Raw genomic sequence first — 17,396 nt, 5'->3', positions numbered from 1 at the left:
ACTTAAAATGAATTTTATTTCATTTTATTTTGGGGGGTACTGGAGGATATTTTATTTATGTATTTTTGTATATTTTTATTGGAGTTCAATTTGCCAAAATAGAGCATAACACCCAGTGCTCATCGTATCAAATGCCCCCCTCAGTGCCCATCATGCAGTCACCCCAACCCCCCGCCCACCTCCCCTTCCATTACCCCTTGTTCATTTCCCAGAGTTAGGTGTCTCGCATGTTTTGTCACCCTCACTGATATTTTCACTCATTTTCTCTCCTTTCCCCTTTATTCTCTTTCACTATTTTTTTATATTCCCTAAATGAATGAAACCATATAATGTTTGTCCTTCTCTGATTGACTTTCTTGACTCAGCATAATACCCTCCAGTTCCAACCACGCTGAAGCAAATGGTGGGTATTTGTCATTTCTAATGGTTGAGTAATATTTCATTGTACACACAGACCAAATCTTCTTTATCCATTCATGTCGATGACACCGAGGCTCCTTCCACAGTTTGGCTATTGTGGACATTGCTGCTATAAACATTGGGGTGCAGGTGTCCCGGCGTTTCACTGCATATGTATCTTTGGGGTAAATCCCCAACAGTGCAATTGCTGGGTCGTAGGGTAGTTCTATTCCTAACTCTTTGAGGAACCTCCACACAGTTTTCCAGAGAGGCCGTACCAGTTCACATCCCCACCAACAGTGCAAGAGGGTTCCCCTTTCTCCACATTCTCTCCAAGATTTGTGGTTTCCTGTCCTGTTAATTTTCCCCATTCTCACTGGTGTGAGGTGGTATCTCATTGTGGTTTTGATTTGTATTTCCCTGATGGCAAGTGATGCGGAGCATTTTCCCATGTGCTTGTTGGCCATGTCTATGTCTCCCTCTGAAATTTCTGTTCATGTCTTTTGCCCATTTCATGATTGGATTGTTTGTTTCTTTGCTGTTGAGTTTAATAAGTTCTTTATAGATCTTGGAAACTAGCCCTTTATCTGATAGGTCATTTGCAAATATCTTCTCCCATTCTGTAGGTTGTTCTTAGTTTTGTTGACTGTTTCATTTGCTGTGCAGAAGCTTCTTATCTTGATTAAGTCCCAATGGTTCATTTTTGCTTTTGTTTCCCTTGCCTTCCTAGATGTATCTTGCAAGAAGTTGCTGTGGCCAAGTTCAAAAAGGGTGTTGCCTGTGTTTTCCTCTAGGATTTTGATGGATTCTTGTCTCACATTTAGATCTTTCATGCATTTTGAGTTTATCTTTGTGTATGGGGTAAGAGAATGGTCTAGTTTCATTCTTCTGCATGTGGATGTCCAATTTTCCCAGCACCATTTATTGAAGACTGTCCTTTTTCCAGTGGATGGTCTTTCCTGCTTTGTCGACTATTAGTTGACCATAGAGTTGAGGGCCCATTTCTGGATTCTCTATTCTGTTGCATTGATCTATGTGTCTTTTTTTGTGCCAGTACTACACTGTCTTGATGATCACAGCTTTATAGTACAACCTGAAATCTGGCATTGTGATGCCCCGGCTCTGGTTTTCTTTTTCAATATTCCCCTGGCTATTCAGGGTCTTTTCTGATTCCACACAAATGTTAAGATGATTTGTTCCAACTCTCTGAAGAAAGTCCATGGTATTTTGATAGGGATTCCATTAAACGTGTAAGTTGCCCTGGGTACCGTTGCCCTTTTCACAATATTAATTCTTCCAGTCCAGGAGCATGGAATATTTTTCTATCTCTTTGTGTCTTCCTCCATTTCTTTCAGAAGTGTTCTGTAGTTTCTAGGGTATAGATCTTTTACCTCTTTGGTTAGGTTTATTCCTAGGTATCTTATGCTTCTGGATGCAATTGTCAATGGGATTGACTCATTAATTTCTATTTCTTCAGTCTCATTGTTAGTGTATAGAAATGCCACTGATTTCTGGGCATTGATTTTGTATCCTGCCACACTGCCAAATTGCTGTAGGAGTTCTAGCAGTCTTGCGGTGGAGTCTTTTGGGTTTTCTATGTAAGGTTTCATATCATCTGCAAAGAGGGAGAGTTTGACTTCTTCTTTGCCAATTTGAATGCCTTTTATTTCTTTTTGTTGCCTGATTGCTGAGGCTAGGACTTCTAGTACTATGTTGAGTAGCAGTGCTGTGAGTGGACATCCCTGTCGTGTTCCTGATTTTAGGGGAAAGGCTCCCAGTTTTTTCCCATTGAGAATGATATTTGCTGTGGGCTTTTCATAGATGGCTTTTAAGATGCTGAGGAATGTTCCCTCTATCCCTACACTGTGAAGAGTTTTGATCAGGAATGGATGCTGTATTTTGTCAAATGCTTTCTCTGCATCTAATGAGAGGATCATATGATTCTTGGTTTTTCTCTTGCTGATATGATGAATCACATTGATTGTTTTACGAGTGTTGAACCAGCCTTGTGTCCCGGGGATAAATCCCACTTGGTAATGGTGAATAATCTTCTTAATGTACTGTTGGATCCTATTGAGTAGTATCTTGTTGAGAATTTTTGCATCCATGTTCATCAGGGATATTGGTCTATAATTCTCCTTTTTGGTGGGGTTTTTGTCTGGTTTTGGAATTAAGGTAATGCTGGCCTCACAGAACGAGTTTGGAAGTATTCCATCCCTTTCTATCTTTCAGAACAGCTTTAGTAGAATAGGTATGGTTTCTTCTTTAAACTTTTGATAGAATTCCCCTGGGAAGCCATCTGGCCCTGGATTTTTGTGTCTTGGGAGGTTTCTGATGACTGCTTCAATTTCCTCCCTGGTTATTGGCCTGTTCAGGTTTTCTATTTCTTCCTGTTCCAGTTTTGGTAGCTTGTGGTTTTCTAGAAATGCGTCCATTTCTTCTAGGTTGCCTAATTTATTGGTGTATAGCTGCTCATAATATGTTTTTAAAATCGTTAGTATTTCCTTGGTGTTTGTTTGGTGGTGATCTCTCCTTTCTCACTCATGATTTTATTAATTTGAGTCTTTTCTCTCTTCTTTTTAATAAGGCTGGCTAATGGTTTATCTATCTTATTAATTCTTTCAAAAACCAACTCCTGGTTTTGTTAATCTGTTCCACAGTTCTTCTGGTCTCTGTTTAATGGAGTTCTGCTCGACTCTATTAACTCTCTTCTTCTGCTGGGTGTAGGATCTATTTGCTGTTTTTTCTCCAGCTCCTTTAGGTGCAAGATTAGCTTTTGTATTTGAGTTCTTTCCAGTTTTTGGATGGATGCTTGTATTGCGACGTATTTCCCCCTCAGGACTGCTTTTGCTGTATCCCAAAGATTTTGAACAGTTGTATCTTCATTCTCATTAGTTTCCATGAATTTTTTAAATTCTTCTCTAATTTCCTGGTTGACCCTTTCATCTTTTAGCAGGATGGTCCTTAACCTCCACGTGCTTGAAATCCTTCCAAACTTCTTCTTGTGATTTAGTTCTAATTTCAAAGCATTATGGTCTGAAAATATGCAGGGGATGATCCCAATCTTTTGGTATCGGTTCAGACCTGATTTGTGACCCAGTATGTGGTCTATTCTGGAGAAAGTTCCATGTGCACTTGAGAAGAATGTGTATTCAGTTGCATTTGGATGTAAAGTTCTGTAAATATCTGTGAAATCCATCTGGTCCAGTGTATCATTTAAAGTTCTTGTTTCTTTGGAGATGTTGTGCTTATAAGACCTGTCGATTGTTGAAAGTGTTACATTCAAGTCACCAAGTATAAGTGTATTATCTAAGTATGTCTTAACTTTGGTTATAAATTGATGGATATACTTGGAAGCTCCCACATTCGGGGTATAAATATTGATGATTGTTAAGTCCTCTTGTTGGATAGATCCTTTATGTATGATATAGTGTCCCTCCTCATCTCTTACTACAGTCTTCGGGATAAACTTTAGTTTATCTGATATAAGGATGGCTACCCCTGCTTTCTTTGAAGGCCATTTGAAAGGTAAATGGTTCTCCAACCTTTTATTTTCAGACTGTAGGTGTCCTTATGTCTAAAATGAGTCTCTTGTAGACCGCAAATAATGGGTCTTGCTTTTATATCCAGTCTGAAACCGTGCACCTTTTGATGGTGTCATTTAGCCCATTCACGTTCAGAGTTACTATTGAAAGATACGAATTTAATGTCATCATGATACCTATTCAGTCCCTGTTTTTGTGAATTGTTCCCTTGGATTTCCTCTTTCTTTTACAGAGTCCCCCTTAATATTTCTTGGAGATCTGGTTTGGTGGTCACATATTCTTTCAGTTTCTGCCTATCTTGGAAGCTCTTTATCTCTCCTTCTATTGTGAATGAGAGCCTTGCTGGATAAAGTATTCTTGGCTGCAGGTTCTTATTTAGGACCCTGAATATATCCTGCCAGCCCTTTCCGGCCTGCCAGGTCTCTGTGGAGAGGTGTGCTGTTAATCTAATATTTCGCCCCTTAAAAGTTAGAGATTTCTTGTCTCTGGCTGCTTTAAGGATCTTCTCTTTATCTTTGGAATTTGCAAGTTTCACTATTAAATGTCGAGGTGTTGAGCGGTTTTTATTGATTTTAGGGGGGGATTTATTTCCTGGATCTGAATGCCTGTTTCCCTTCCCAGATTAGGGAAGTTCTGAGCTATGATTTGTTCAAATACATATTCTGGATCTCTGTCCCTTTCGGCGCCCTCGGGAACCCCAATTAAACATAGATTTTTCCTTCTGAGGCTGTCATTTATTTCCCTTAACCTTTCCTCATGAACTTTTGTTTTTCTCTTTTTTCCTCAGTTTCCCTCTTTGCCATCAACTTGTCTTCTATGTCACTCACTCGTTCCTCTACGTCATTAACCATCATCGTTAGAACGTCTAGTTTGGATTGCATCTCATTTAATTGATTTTTAATTTCGGCCTGATTAGATCTAAATCCTGCAGTCATGAAGTCTCTTGAATCCTTTATGCTTTTTTCCAGAGCCACTGGTAGCTGTATAATTATGCTTAATTGGTTTTCTGACACTGTATTGTAATCCAAATTCTATAACTCTGTGGCAGAGACTACTGTTTCTGATTGTTTCTTTTGTGGTGAGTTCTTCTTTCTAGTCATTTTGCTCAGTGCAGAGTGGCTAAAAACAAGTTGTACTGGAAAAAGGAAGAAAAAAAGAAAAAACAAAAAGAGAAAAACAAAAACAAAAACAAGGAGGGGTACCCTCTGGTTCTCTATACTGTAAATCCCTCGACTTCCCTTGGAGTTTTCCAGGGCTACTTGGTCAAGAACTTGCTCTTCCCCTGTCCTTCCAGCTGGTCTTCTGGGGGAGGGGCCTGCTGTGCTGATTCTCAGGTGTGTGCACCTGGGGGAGCCGCCCGGCCTCCTGCCAGGTGCGGGGCTCAGTGGGAGCTGTTTATCCTAGGAGGCCCCTGTTCCCTGGCAGCCCTGCCCTTCCCAGGCCCCAGGCACAGGGTGACACCAGGAGGAACAACACTGGCAGCAGCCCGGTCTCCAGCTCTTGAGTCAGCTGCCGCAGTAGCCACCGCAGCCTCCCAGTCCGCACTGGCTTGGATGCTCCGGGGGTGGGGGGCGCTGACCTGCACAGCTCCGAGGTGCCAGGCGCCAGCAGAGCCCTCGCTGTCCTCCGGCCTCCTTGCCACCGCCTGTCCCGGGGGGGACACAGGATCGTGGGCTGCGTCCCCCGGCGCCCTGGGATCCGGGGCCTGCGCTGCTGGAATCCCACTCTCAGGGCCGCGGCTCGGGAAGGCAGGCAGCGGGGCGCAGCGCCCTCGGGCCCGAGCCCCGCCCGCCAGCCCTGCCTCCCCCCAGGCCCCGCCCGGCGCGCTCCAGCCCTTCCCCGAGCTCCAGCTCGGCCCCCAGTCTGTGGCGCGCTCTCCCCTGGGCGCCGCCTCCTCTGTTAGTGACCCCGGGAACCTGGAGGCCCCGCTGCCCCTCCCGCGACCCTGCCCGAGTTCGCTGCTAAGCGCCTTTCAGTCTGGGAAGAAGCCGGTGCGGATTTTTAAAGTTCCTGCTTCTCTGGGGCTGGGCTCTCCTGTCCCGGAGGCTCTCGCCGCCCCGCCTCAGCCCGGCTCCTCGCGGGGCCCCTCCCCCACCGGATTCTTCTGAACCGTTTGCCCGTCTTCTACCTTGTTAGAAGCGCGGACTCTTCTCTCTGTAGTGTTCCAGCTGGTCTCTCTTTAAATCCCAGGCCGAGGGGATCCCTGGGTGGCGCAGCGGTTTGGCGCCTGCCTTTGGCCCAGGGCGCGATCCTGGAGACCCGGGATCGAATCCCACATCAGGCTCCCGGTGCATGGAGCCTGCTTCTCCCTCTGCCTATGTCTCTGCCTCTCTCTCTCTCTGTCTCTCTGTGGCTATCATAAATAAATAAAAATTAAAAAAAAAGAATTTAAACCCCAGGCCGAATTCGTACCTTTTCAGGATGATTTGAAAGTTATCTAGATAAGGTGGTGGGGACAGGTGACTTGGGGACCCTGGTCCTCCGACATCTTGCCCCGCCCCCTTTAAAAAATTTAAATTCCAGTTAGTTAATATACAGTGTAATATTAGCTTCAGGTATACAATTTAGTGATTAATCACTTATATCCAACACCCAGTGCTCATCACAATAAGTGTCCTCCTTAATACCCATCATCTATTTAACCTATCCCTCCACCCACCTCCCCTCTGATAAGTATCAGTTTGTTCTCTATAGCTAAGAGTCTGTATCTTGATTTCCCTCTTTTCCTCGCCATGTTCATTTGTTTTGTTTCTTAAATTCCGTGAGTGAAATCATATGGCATTTGTCTTTCTCTGACTGACTTATTTCACTTAACTTAGTACTCTCTAGTTCCAACCACATCATTGCAAATGGGAAGATTTCATTCTTTTTTATGCCTGAATGATATATATATATATAATATATATTATATATGTTATCTCATCTTCTTTTTTTAAGATTTTATTTATTTATTCATGTGAGAGAGAGAGAGAGAGAGAGAGGCACAGACACAGGCAGAGGGAGAAGCAGGCTCCATGCAGGGAACCTGATGCAGGACTCGATCCTGGGTCTCCAGGATCATGGCCTGGGCTGAAGGCAGGCGCTAAACTTCTGAGCCACCCAGGGATCCCCTGATCTTTTTTAAAGTAGAGCTTGAACTCACAACCCTGAAATGAAGACCTAAGCTGAGATCAAAAATCGGACACTTAAATAACTGAGCCACCCAGGCACTGCCCCCACCTTTTTTATACCGCATCTTTATTCATTCATCAGCTAATGGACATTTAGGCTCTCTCCATAGTTTGGCTATTGTTGATAATGCTGCTATGAACATCAGGGTGCATGTATTGCTTCAAATTAGTATTTTTGTGTCCTTTGAGATAAACCTAGTAGTGCAATTGCTGGATTGTAGGGTAGCTCTGTTTTTAACTGTTTGAGGAACCTCCATACTGTTTTCCAAAGTGGCTGCATCAGTTCACATTCCCACCAACAGTGTAAGAGGGTTCCCCTTTCTCCACATCCTCTCCAACATCCATTGTTTCCTGTGTTGTTAATTTTAGCCATTCTGACTGTATGAGGTGGTATCTCATTGTATTTTTGATTTGTATTTCCCTGATACCAGTGATGTTGAGCATCTTTTCATGTGTCTGTTGGTTATCTGGATGTCTTCTTGGGAAAAATGTCTCTTATTGGCTTATTTCTAGATTTTCTATTCGATTTTATTTTTGTGGAGTACCATATTGTTTAGATTACTACAGCTTTGTAATATAACTTGAAGTCCAGCATTGTAATGCCATTAGCTTTGCTTTTATTTATCAAGATTGCTTTGGCTATTTTGGGCCTTTTGTGGTTTCATATAAATTTTAGGCTTTTTAAAATTCTAGTTTTGTGAAAAATGCCGTAGTTATTTTCATAGAGGTTGCATGAAATGTGTAGATTGCTTTGGGTAGTATAGACATTTTAACAATGTTTGTTCTCCCAATCCATGAGTTGGTAATTCTTTTCATTTCTTTGTGTCATCTTTAATTTCTTTCATCATTGTTTTATAGCTTCATAGTAGAGGTCTTTTAGCTCTTTGGTTAGGTTTATTCCTAGGTATCTTATTATTTTTGGTTCAATTGTATATCAGATTGTTTTCTTAATTTCTCTTTCTCCTGCTTCATTATTAGTGTATAGAAATGAAACATCTATTTCTGCAAACTGATTTTGTATCCTGCAACTTTGCTGAATTCATTTATCAATTCTAGCATTTTTTAGTGGAGTCTTTGGGGTTTTCTACATATAGTATCATGTCATCTGCAAATCGTGACAGTTTTACTTCTTCCTTACTGATTTGGATTCCTTTTATTTCTTTTTGTTTTCTGATTGCTGTGTCTAGGACTTTGAGGACTATATTAAATAAAAGAGGTGAGAAGGGACATCCTGATCTTGTTCCTAACCTTAGGGCTTTATCGACTGAGACACCCAGGTGTCCCTATATGAATGTATTATTAACCCATGCCATACACATTTTGTCTTTCTTTTTAAAAAATTATTTATTTATTCATGAGAGAGAGGCAGAGACAGAAGCAGGCTCCATGCAGGAAGCCTGATTTGGGACTCAATCCCAGGACTCCAGAATCATGACTTGAGCCAAAGGCAAAGGCTCAACCGCTGAAAACCCAGGCATCTCCGTCTTCCTTTCTTTCTGTCTTTTTCTCTCTTTCCTCTCCCTTCCTTCTTTCCTACTTTCTTTCCTTTCTTTCTTTCTCCCTCTGTCTTCCATCTACCTACCTACTTCTGTACTTACCTACCTACTTCTGTACTTACCTACCTACCAGGCTCTGATTCCAAACCTACACCACAGGGCTCATTCCAGCTTTACCTTTTCCTTAATTATAATTTCTTTCACTCACAGTGAGAAATCTGGTTCTCATTAACTACAGTATATTTACCTGTTTGTTCAACTATAGTATTCACATAAGGAAATTTCAAAATTGCCAACACATAAAAACAACAACAACAACAACAAAAAAAAACAAAACAAAAAAAAAAACAAAATTGCCAACACATACCCCTGGGAGAAAAAAATTTATTATAGTATAGTATTTATGCTCAGTTCTTTTCACTTACATCCAGTGAAAATGTTGTTTTCCAATTTATGTAGGTTATGTCTTTTCTTCTCCATCCTCTGCAGTGTAATTTTATTAATTTGTAAAGTAATTAGGTTCATATTTAAAAGTTTGTGATCCATTTTGGTTTCCCCCACATCCAACTTAAAAATTTATGTATTGTAAAATTCACATTCAGTGGTATATGGGTTTTCTATGGGTTTTGACAAGTGCAGAGTCACTTGTGCACTACCACTTTCATGATACACCAGTTGAAGAACATAAGTTGTTTCCAGTTTTTGGCAATTATAAAGGAAGCTGCTTAGAAATTTACATATAGGTTTTAGTGTGAACATAAGTTTATCTTGGGTGAATACCTAAGAGTGAGATTGCTGTTTAATTTTATATGAAACTATGTAATGTATGAAAGCTCTAGTTGGTCCACATTTTTCAAAGCAGTTGTTATCATCAGCCCTTTTTATTTTTATTATTTGTTTAATATTTTATTTATTTAATTCATGAGAGAGAGAGAGAGAGGGAGAGAGAGAGAGGCAGAGACACAGGCAGAGGGAGAAGCAGGCTCCATGCAGGGAGCTCGATGTGGGACTGGATCAGGTCTCCAGGATCAGGCCCTGGGCTGAAGGCAGCGCTAAACTGCTGAGCCACCCGGGCTGCCCTTGTCAGCCCATTTATTTTTATTTTTTATTTTTATTTATGATAGTCACAGAGAGAGAGAGAGAGAGAGAGAGAGAGAGGCAGGCAGAGACACAGGCAGAGGGAGAAGCAGGCTCCATGCACCGGGAGCCCGACGTGGGATTCGATCCCGGGTCTCCAGGATCGCGCCCTGGGCCAAAGGCAGGCGCCAAACCGCTGCGCCACCCAGGGATCCCTGTCAGCCCTTTTTAAAAGTCATTTTAATAGGTATATAGAGGTATTTCGTTGTGGTTTTAATTTGCATTTTCCTAATGACAAATAATGTTGAACATATTTTCATGTGCTTATTTGCCATTTTGGTGAAGTGTCTGCTCAAGTCTTTTGCCCATTTTTATGGGTGGTTTGTTATAAAGTCTTATTATAAACTTTTGATTTTTTTTTTTTTACACATTCGGGATACAAGTCAGATGCGTGTTTTGAAATTATTTTCTCCTAGTCTTTGGCTTGTTATCCTTTCAAGAACAGTTTCTTTGATGAAGTCTAATTTATCAAATTTTTTTTTTTTACTGGATTGCGGGTTTCATGTTATATCTAAGAAATCTTTGCTAACCCAAGGTCACAAGGTTTTCTTCCATGTTTACTTCTAGAAGTTTTTTATTTTTATGTTTCACAGTTAGGTCTATGGTCCACTTTTTTTATGGTAAAATATACATAATATTCATCATTTTATCCATTTTAAAATGCACAATATGGTGGCATTTAGTATATTCACAATGTTCAACAACCATTACCTTTATCTAGTTCCAGAATATTTTCATCACCACACAAGGAAACCTATCCATTAAGCAGTCACCCCTCATTCCACACTCTCACCAGTCCCTGACAACAGGGACTGTCTACTACTACTACTTTCTGTCTCTACAGATTTGCCTATTCTGGACGTTTCCTTTCAGTGGAATCATACAATATGTGGCCTTTTGTGTCTGGCTTCTTTCACATAGCATAATGTTTTCAAAGTTTATATTGTGGCACGCATCTATGCTTCATTCCTTTTTATGGCTGAATAATATTGCATCATGTGAATATACCACATTTTGTTTATCTACTCAACAGCTAATAGACCCTTGGGTTATTTCCACCTTTTGGCTATTATGAATAGTGCCTCTATGAATATCTGTGTACGAGTTTTTATTCAAACACATGTTTTCAACTATTTTGGGTATATACCTATAAGTAGAATTGCTGGATCATATGGTAATTCTATGTTTAACTTATTGAGGAACTGCCAAACTATTTTCCACAGAGGTGGTTCAATTTTACATTCCCATAAGCAAGGCATGTATTTTCTCCATATCCTTGCCAAAATTTCAGAATACATAATTTTTTTCAGAAAAAAGGAGGGAATACTTCCCAACTCATTTTATTAGGCCAGCATTACCAAATACTAAAATAAGAAAAAAATATGACAGAAAAAGAAATCTGAAGACCATTACCTCTCACAAACATGACACAAAAGTCTTCATTAAAATATTGATAATATAGGGGCGCCTGCTGGTTCAGTTAACCGTCTGACTTAGTTTTGCCTCAGGTCATGATCTTAGGTCGTGGGATCGAGCCCTGCATTGGGCTCTGTGCTCAGTGAGGAGTCTGCTTAAGACTCACTCCCCTATTGCCCCTTTCTCCACCCTCTCTCCAAAATAAATAAATCTGGGACACCTGGGTGGCTCAGTGGTTGGGCCTTTGGCTCTGGGCATGATCCCAGAATCCAAGATCGAGTCACACATTGGGTTCCCTGCAGGGAGCCTGCTTCTCCCTCTGCCTATGTTTCTGCCTCTCTCTGTGTGTATCTCTCATGAATAAATAAACAGACATATAGATCAATGGAACAGAATAGAGAACCCAGAAGTGGACCCTGAACTTTATGGTCAACTAATATTCGATAAAGGAGGAAAGACTATCCATTGGAAGAAAGACAGTCTCTTCAATAAATGGTGCTGGGAAAATTGGACATCCACATGCAGAAGAATGAAACTAGACCACTCTCTTGCAGCATACACAAAGATAAACTCAAAATGGATGAAATATCTAAATGTGAGACAAGATTCCATCAAAATCCTAGAGGAGAACACAGGCAACACCCTTTTTGAACTCAGCCACAGTAACTTCTTGCAAGATACATCCACGAAGGCAAAAGAAACAAAAGCAAAAATGAACTATTGGGACTTCATCAAGATAAGAAGCTTTTGCACAGCAAAGGATACAGTCAACAAAACTAAAAGACAACCTACAGAATGGGAGAAGATATTTGCAAATGACATATCAGATAAAGGGCTAGTTTCCAAGATCTATAAAGAACTTATTAAACTCAACAGCAAAGAAACAAACAATCCAATCATGAAATGGGCAAAAGACATGAACAGAAATCTCACAGAGAAAGACATAGACATGGCCAACATGCACATGAGAAAATGCTCTGCATCACTTGTCATCAGGGAAATACAAATCAAAACCACAATGAGATACCACCTCACACCAGTGAGAATGGGGAAAATTAACAAGGCAGGAAACCACAAATGTTGGAGAGGATGTGGAGAAAGGGGAACCCTCTTACACTGTTGGTGGGAATGTGAACTGGTGCAGCCACTCTGGAAAACTGTGTGGAGGTTCCTCAAAGAGTTAAAAATAGACCTGCCCTACCACCCAGCAATTGCACTGCTGGGGATTTACCCCAAAGATTCAGATGCAATGAAAGGCCGGGACACCTGCACCCTGATGTTTCTAGCAGCAATGTCCACAATAGCCAAACTGTGGAAGGAGCCTCGGTGTCCATCGAAAGATGAATGGATAAAGAAGATGTGGTTTATGTATACAATGGAATATTACTCAGCCATTAGAAACGACAAATACCCACCATTTGCTTCAATGTGGATGGAACTGGAAGGTATTATGCTGAGTGAAGTAAGTCAATTGGAGAAGGACAAACATTGTATGTTCTCATTCATTTGGGGAATATAAATAATAGTAAAAGGGAATATAAGGGAAGGGAGAAGAAATGTGTGGGAAATATCAGAAAGTGAGACAGAACATAACGACTCCTAACTCTGGGAAACGAACTAGGGGTGGTGGAAGGGGAGGAGGGCGGGGGTGGGGGTGAATGGGTGACGGGCACTGAGGGGGGCACTTGATGGGATGAGCACTGGGTGTTATTCTGTATGTTGGTAAATTGAACACCAATAAAAAATAAATTTATTATTAAAAAAACAAATAAATCTTAAAAAATAAATCTTTAAAAAATATTAGCTACATATATGTAAATATATTTTATATACTTAAATTTATTAAAAAATATAAAAACATACAGGAGACTTATAAAAAGATGACACACACATATGTATATATCTCATACATCATAACAATGAGGATTCATACCAGGAGTGCAAGGCTGTTTCAACATATGAAAATCAATCATTTTAATTTACCATATTAACAGAATAATAAGCCAAACCATATAATCACCTCAGTAGATGCAGAGAAAGCATTTTATGAAATTAAATATCCATTTATTATAAAAGCTTAAAGCAAACTAGGAATATAATGGAAATTCCTTAACCTAACAAATGGCATCTACACAAAACCTACAAGTTACATCATGTTGAATGGTGAGAAATTGCATGCTTTCTTCCTAAGATCAGAGAAAAGGTAAGGATGTCTTCTCTGACTACTCTTATTCAATAATTTTGCTGGAAGCCCTAAATAGTGCTGTTAGATAAGAAAAAGAAATAAGAGGCATTCATATTAGAGAGAAATAAGACTCTATTTCCAGACACATTGTTGTCTATGTAGGAATAATTTAAAAATCTACAACTAGAACTAGTGAGTTTAGTAAAGTTTCAGGATACACTGTCAGTATACGAAAGTCAATTATATACTATATACCGGTTATGAACAAGAGGAATTTGAAATTTAAAAATATAACATATAATATCACCACAAAAATGAACTATTTAGGTAGATATTTAACAAAATATGTATGAGATCTGTATATTGAAAAGTAAAAAGCATCAATGAAAGAAACCGGTCTTCATTTAAATAAAAGAGATCGCACCTGGTGGTTCAGTCAGTTAAGCCTCCAACTCGATTTTGGCTCAGGTCCATGATCTGAGTTGAGAGATTGAGCCCCAGGTCAGACTCTGTGCTGGGTGTGGCACCTACATAAGATTCTCTCACTCTCTCTCTCTGCCCCTCCCCTCTTTCCCTCTCTAAATAAATAAATAAATAAATAAATAAATAAATAGGAAGGTAGACCATGCTTAAAAATTGTAAGACTCAAAAAATTATGATGCCAATTGTCCCCAATTTGACCTATCGATACTAAATAATTCCAGTCTAATACCCAACAGACCCTTTTTAAACCTTATTTAATTTTTAAAAATTTAAAAAATATTTTATTTATTTATTCATGACAGACACAGAGAAAGAGGCAGAGGCAGAGGAAGAGAGAGGAGAAGCAGGCTCCCTGTGGGGAGCCCTATGCAGGACTCAATCCCAGGACTCCAGGATTATGCCCTGAGCCAAAGGCAGATGCTCAACTGCTGAGCCACACAGACGTCCCAAAACCTTTTATTTTTATTTTTTTCTTTTTTTTTCCAAAACCTTTTAGATATCAATACACTAATTCTAAAACTAATATAGTAAAATAAAAGAGTAAGAATAACCAAAACAATTCTGAAAAATAAAGCAAAGTTGGAGTATTTGCATTATTTAATTTCAAGACTCACTATAGAGCCTCAATTATCAAGACAGTGTGGTATTGACACTGCAAGAAACACAGATTGATGGAACAGGATAGAGAATGGAGAACAATATAGAGAACCCTAAAATTGGCCACACAAATGGAGTTAATTGTTTTTCTTTCCTGTCAGAGAAAAAAGTACAAATAAGCGAGGAAAGGCAAAGGGCCAAAGGAAACCTGTGGTATTGGGTTTGAGTCAGAAATATCAGTATAAACTCATGTTTATTTAAAAAATATATAGATAAAGAAGTAAAAATAAATATGTAAGTATACATGGGTTAGAATATATATATATATATAAAATATATATATATATATATATATATATATATATATGTATTTCCTTGCTGTTTGACATCACTAGCAGTGATATACCAGTAGCAATGAATGCATCTAATACCAAGAACTTGGTTTCTAATGCTACTTTCCAGGAAAGGAATCAGATCTCATTGGAGAAATTTATAGCTGATTCTAGATCTGGAATAGGGAAAATACAAGATAAACCTGGACCAACCTATTGTTCTAGTAAATAAGGAAGTGCTCTCCTCTACAGTAGAAGGATGGAGGCATGTCAGAGGGATGCAGGAGCCAACCTCAAAGACCTAACATGGCCAAACCTGTTTGTGCCACACAGTCATAATAAAAAATGCAGTATTGGATTATAACACAGAATAAAATGTCCATTCATATTGATATAAAGAAATAATTGAATGAATAAATAAATAGATGGAGGATGGAAAGGGCAAATCTTTTTTTAAAAGATTTTATTTATTTATTTATTCATGAAAGACAGAGAGAGAGAGAGGCAGAGACACAGGCAGAGGGAGAAGCAGGCTCCATGCAGGGAGCCCGACAAGGGACCGGATCCCGGGACTCCAGTATCACACCCCAGGCCAAAGGCAGGCGCTAAACCGCTGAGCCACCCAGGGATCCCCGGCAAATCTTTTTTTAAAGACTATTTATCAGGCTCCCTGCAGGGAGCCCGATGGTGAACTCGATCCCAGGACCCTGGGATTACGACCTGAGCCAAAGGCAGATGTTCAACCACTTAGCCACCCAGGTGCCCCAGGGGCAAATCTTTCTAGGAATCCCCCCCGCCAAAAAAAATAACAGAGGAATCCCTATTAATAAATGTAGAAGCAATCAGAGAAACAGAAAATCACTATTAAAACAAGACAGGAGTATTGCTGAAGGGAAGATCGACTGATGAATGCTAAAATTACTGAATAAAACTTTAAGGAGAAACAAGATATTTTCATAACTTCAAAATAATTCCTTGTGGTAGTTTTATTTTTTCTTATTTTTTTAAGATCTTATTTATTTATGAGAGACACACAGAGAGAGGCAGAGACATAGGCAGAGGGAGAAGCAGGCTCCCCCCTCCTCAGGGAGCCCTACACAGGACTTGATCCTGGATTCTGGGATCATGCCCTGAGCTGAACTCACCGCTGAACTCAACCGCTGAACCACCCAGGCATCCCCTTTGTGGTGGTTTTATTTATTTTTTATTTTTTTGAATTTGTGGTGGTTTTAATATATGACCATAAACTCGTTGATACCCCTCCATCCAGATGTGGAGCTTAATTCCCCTTCTCCTTTACTATTGAGGATTTTGATTCATTTCTAATGAAGAGTAGTATGGAAAGAGGAAAAATAGTAACTTTATGACAGAGAAACTTAGGAGATACCACTATAACAAAGTAACCAAGGTGAATATCACCAGTAATAAATCATACTGATATCATCACAGGATCTCTGTGATTTCATCCATCCCCCAAATCCATAATCTCATCTCATCTGTTTATGATAAAACGTCAAACACAAGATACATGACTACTCTTCAAAGGTGTCAAGCTCATGAAAGACAAAGAAAGACCAAGACCAAGAAAGTCACAGACTGGAGGAGACTAAGGAAACATGACACCTAAAGGAATGTGAGAGGTACCTGGGTGGCTCAGTGGTTGAGTGTCTGCCTTTGGCTCAGATCCTGATCCCAGAGTCCTGGGATCGAGTCCCGAATCAGGCTCCCGGACATAAAAGCCTGCTTCTTTTTCTCTCTCTCTGCTTCTCTTTCTCTGTGTCTCTCATGAATAAATAAAATCTTAAAAAAATAAAAAGAATGTGATATCCTAGACTAGATCCTGGAATAGAAAAAGCTTAGTAAAGGATTAACCTTGCCCAAAGAAAGGTTTGGCTATTTGCCCTGGCTCCTAGGAGTACCTCTAAGCCTTTGGAGTGTCTTGTTTGATAAGAGAATCTGTTTACTTGAAGGCTTGAGCCATGCTGGACAATTTATACTAACTATATAATTTATGGTATGGGTTTTGGGCCGTGGTATCAACTTAGCCAGCCTCTGGAGGGCTAAAGACAATATATATCATGGGAAAAGACATACTTACTAAAAATTAATCAAAAGGAAAAAAATGGAGTGGAGAATATATATATATATATATATATATATATATATATATATATATATAAATTTATAATTAAATAAACCCTGTTTATGGATCTGAAAGCTCAATATTGTTAAAATGTCAATTATTTCCAAATAGATCTATAGATTCAATTCAATTCCAATCAAAACCCAAGCAGGCTTTTTTACAGTAACCAATAAACTGATTTTAAAATTCGTATGGAATTTCAAAAGAGCTCGAATAGCCAAAACAACTGTGGACAAGAAGAATAAAGTTGGAGGAGTTACACTATCTGATTTCAGACTTATTATGAAGCTACAGTATGCAGTAATGCTATAGTGATACAGAAGCTATGCAATATCAGGAGTGGTACTGGCATTAAGATAGACAAAGAGAAAAACAGAACTGAAGTACTTTGAGAAATACTGCCAAATGATCTTTTACAGAGATGAGAAGGAAATTCAGTGGAGAAAGAATAATCTTTTTCAACAAATGGTTCTTGAACAACTGAACAGCCATA

Source organism: Canis lupus, chromosome X, assembly GCF_003254725.2.
Source record: "Canis lupus dingo isolate Sandy chromosome X, ASM325472v2, whole genome shotgun sequence".
In the NCBI taxonomy this organism is placed as follows: domain Eukaryota; kingdom Metazoa; phylum Chordata; class Mammalia; order Carnivora; family Canidae; genus Canis; species Canis lupus.
The sequence above is the reverse complement of the archived record's forward strand: the minus strand, read 5'-3'. Positions refer to the sequence as shown.